This window comes from Bufo bufo, chromosome 6 (assembly GCF_905171765.1).
Source record: "Bufo bufo chromosome 6, aBufBuf1.1, whole genome shotgun sequence".
Taxonomy (NCBI): Eukaryota; Metazoa; Chordata; class Amphibia; order Anura; family Bufonidae; genus Bufo; species Bufo bufo.
In genome coordinates, this window is record NC_053394.1 from 144,443,820 (window position 1) to 144,448,455 (window position 4,636).

Below are 4,636 nucleotides of genomic sequence, written 5' to 3' on the forward strand. Positions count from 1 at the left end.
TTGTCATTTGGCCTTCCTTGAGCATCAATTATAGCTTGACAACGACATCTCATGTTGTTCACAAGTCGACATATTGTCTGCTGAGGCATAGCAACCCACCCTTCTTGAAAGGCGGCCCTCAGGTCATTGAGGTTCTGGGGTACAGAGTTAGGAGTTTCTACACGGTGACTCAGCTGATCCCATAGGTTTTCAATGGGATTCAAGTCTGGGGAAAGTGCAGGCCACTCCATTTGAGGTATCCCAGTCTCCAGCAGCCGTTCCCTAATGATGTGACCTTGATGAGCTGGTGCATTGTCGTTCATGAAGAGGAAATTAGGCCTGTGTTGTTCATCAAAGGTGCAATGACTGGATTAATGATGTTATTCAAGTAGTATGGGCTTGTCACTGTACCATTCACAAATTGTAGGGCAGTTCTCTATTGACTAGACACACCTGTCCACACTGTAACACCACCACCAACACCACCAAAGGCTCGTCTGGTTGACAGCAGTGGCTGATGCATATCGCTCTCCTCAACGTCTCCAACATTGCTGACGGCCATCATTTCTGCTCAGCATGAATTGACTCTAATTAGTGAACAGCACTGAGGCCCACTGGTCCCTCGTCCAGCGTAGATGCTCCTTGGCAAATGCAAGTCTATGACACCTGTGCCTGGTAGTGTGGTCAGGTACCCTTGCAGGTCATCTAGCACGCAGACTACGCTGATGTAAACTGTTTCGAATGGTCTGACATGACACTTGAGTGCCTCTCACCTCCCTTAAATGTGCCTGTAGTTGTGTGGCATTCATCATCCGGTTCCACAGGGCATTGTTCACAATGAAGCGGTCATTAGTGTGGGATATGGTCAAAGGACATTGATGTCTATGCCTTTCTGTGACTTTTCCAGTCTCTCTGTATCTCTATTGCCTTTCTGTGACTTTTCCAGTCTCTCTGTATCTCTATTGCAATCTGCAGATGACATTCTGTGACACTCTAAGCTCAGTGGCAACTTCCATCTGAGAACAACCTGCTTGAAGCCTCACAATGGCAAGGTACTGTTGATCAATTTTTAGGTGTCATCTTGGTCTCATCATGTCAAAATGTGAACATCATGATGAGGAGAACAGTTTAAATACCAATTCAAATTGAACCAGGAAATTCATTGGGTTATTCATGGATTAAACACCTGTTGTGAATTTTGCCATTAAGCTCCTTGTTAGAGAACAGCAAGTTGTGCAAAAAGTACTGAAACATTGAACATTTGGACATGTGCATTCAAAAGTTTAGAGAAGGTCACATTAAGTTCACCTGTAAAGGTTAGAGTGCATTTTCTGTTCATCCAGAAATTTCACCCACGAGCCAATATATTCTTGTTCAGAGGAAGCATTATTATAGTAGTTATATTAATGTACATGTGGGTGGTATTTTAGTTATTTTATTAAATGTGTAGTTCTTGTATTTTAAGTTATGTAAATAGAAGGCAGTATTACAGTATTACATTCTTGCACATAGGGCTAGTAATAGTAGTTATATTCTTGAACATAGGCCAGTATTATAGTAATTATATTCTTGCACATAGGGCTAGTAATAGTAGTTATATTCTTGAACATAGGCCAGTATTATAGTAATTATATTCTTGTACATAGGGTTAGTATTATTGTAGTTACAGTCTTGGAAATACTAGGCAGTATTACAGTAGTTATATTCCCTTAGTGTACATGGGGGCAGTGTTATAGTAGTTATGTTCTTGTATATAACGGCAGTATTATAGTAGTTATATTCTTGTACATAAGAGCAATTTTATAGTACTATAGTTATACTCTAAATAGGGAGCAGCATTAAAGTAACTGTGTTCTTGTACAGCTAGTGTATCTTCTTATACAAATGGGGCAGTATCAGTTAGCATTAGATATTCTTGTACATATGGAACACTATTATAGTAGTTATCTTCTAATACATAGAGACAATAGAATAGTAGTTATATTCTTGTACATAGGGAGCAGTATTATAGCTGTTTTATTATTGTACATACTCACATTTGTGGCCGCGGCCACGGTCAGTAATGTGACAGGAGGGGGCTTTAATAGTGGCTGGCGTGTGCCTGGAGCCACGGGACGTGGGCCTGCCTAAAAGAGGGACAACCCTAGGGAGAGTAGAAAGAAAGGGGTGGGAAAAGGGGGGGGAAGTGCGAGTCGGCGGGCGCGGTGCGGTGAGCTGTACGAGGGGGTTTAAGAAGGGGGACCTGGCCCCTCCCACAATTACAGGCTTCATGCAGCCTTAACTATTTGTGGCCGCGGCCACGGTCAGTAATGTGACAGGAGGGGGCTTTAACAGTGGCTGGTGTGTGCCTGGAGCCACGGGACGTGGGCCTGCCTAAAAGAGGGCCAAAAAGACACCGAGTAGGATAAGTGCTGCTGTTTAATGCATGTTGGAACAGTATTACAAAACCAAGGAAAGGAATACCTGCCGGGTTTCAGTCAGCGGATCCGGGATGTACCGGGAAAAACAGGCAGACCTCCACCTACCCATGTGACGGATGACGTGCGGAGGCGTCCCGTGCTTGGAAGCTGCTGAGGCAGCTCCAATGCGGAATGAATGTCCTGATATAGTTTTGGGGTCCACCCCCAACCCTGCGACCAGGGATCTGATGTGAGAGACGAACTGTGGCGTGGACAGAGGTTTCCCTTGGAATGGAAGCAAAGGAGACTCTGGATCTGGAGATGGTGTGGAAACAAGGAGACGTTGGAGTACCACCACTGGACACCAGGCGTTTTCGGACTTGAAGAAGCGGATCTGTATGGGAGGACTGGTTTGGGACGTCTTGGTGGAAGGAAGGCTTAACACCAGATGATCCTGGCTCCAGGATAGCTGCTTCTTCTTCAGGAAGATCGTCTTCTGGGAAGAAACTGAGAATTCTCCTGGACGAAGGAAGCCGTAGAAGCTTAGATACATAGCGGCCTTGATGACCAGACTAATGGAAGGGCCAAAAGGATTGCCATCTAGGGATGCAGACAGCTGCCTGAATAGCTCGCCGGAGACCGGCCGACGGGACGGGTTGGAGTCTTTACTGTTTTTCTCAATGCCCCTGAGTGTGGCCTTGACGGCTTGGGATGTGAACGCCGCGCGAACTTCTGGATTCTGTAGGACCAAGAAATGTTGCGCCCCGGCTAGGTACAAACGGATGGTGCTGGGTGCCAGCTTGAGGTTGACATGGCAATGGGCCATGAAAGCCATGATGTAAGAAATGAAGGCCGTATCCTGTTGGGGATGGTCCCTGGAAAATTTTTGAAAGAGGTTCCAACCTGTGCTGTAATTGCGAGCCGTGTTGACCGAGAGGGATCGGTGCATGAGGTCCTTGGCGGTTGCCAGCAGAGACCTCAATCCAACATCAGGTCGCTGAAGCCGGGAATCCGGGCCCCGGTCCGGTCTGCCTCTGGACATACCTGAAAGAAGGTTTGAAAATTGAACCTAGATAAGGCATCGGCCGCCGTGTTGCTGGCACCTGGAATATGGGAACATGAGAAATGAAAGTTATTGATCATGGCCAGCCAGACCAGTTTGCGCAAAAGGGACATGACCCTGGCAGACTTAGCTCGGCCTTTGGAGATGATGTCCACCAGGTCCTGACTGTCAGAGATAAACATGACGATGGAATTAGCCCAGAGGTGACCCCAGACGGATGCGGCCGCCACGATGGGATAACATTCCAGAAACGGTGACGAGCTGAGGGACTGAGGGTCGGAGCTGACCTGAGGAGGCCAAGGACCAGCCAACCACTGGGACCCGAAGATGGCAGCGAAACCCCGGGATGCCGCGGCATCGGAAAACACCCTGGTAGATGACTGGGACCAGGAGGGGACGAACAGGCTGACCCCGTTCCAGGATGAAAGAAAGCTGTCCCACATGCGCAAGTCTGCCATGGCAGCCCTGTCCAAGTGGACAATGCTGCTGGGTTCGGAGGCTGTGGGGAGGAGCGAGAGCAGACGGGAGATGAAGGCCCTGCCCTGGGGCATCACCCTCAAGGCAAAGTTCAGCCAACCCAGGATGGACTGTAGCTCGACCTTGGTCACCTGGGAAGAGGTGATGGCCCTGGCCACGACTTCCCGGATTTGGGACAGCTTTGCCTCTGGAAGCCTGGCTTCCATCCTGTCTGAGTCCAGGACAATACCCAGGAAGGTGATGGAAGTGACCGGCCCCGTGGTCTTCCCCTGCGATATTGGGATGGAAAGGGCGGCAAAGATCTCCAGGAGGGAGTGCAGCCCGGATGGCCGACATAGCGGAGGTTCTATGAGGAGAAAGTCGTCCAGGTAGTGGATGACCGCTGGGGCGCTGCCGTGGTGGATCAGGATCCAGTGTAGAGCCTGCGCCAGTTGGTCGAATAACCACAGGCTGCTTTTGGAGCCGAAAGTCAACCTGTTGGCAAAATAGAACCTGCCCTCCCACCGAATACCATAGAACTGCCATAGGTGAGGGGCGATAGGCAGCAGTTTGAAGGCGTCCGCTATGTCAGTTTTAGACAACCAGGCGCCTTTCCCGGCGCTAAGGATGAGGGCAATGGCTTCGTCAATGGATGCATACTTCATGGCAAATTCTTCGGAGGGAATGAGAGAATTAATGCTGGGGATGACGGAATCATGGGGGGCGGAGAGATCGTAAA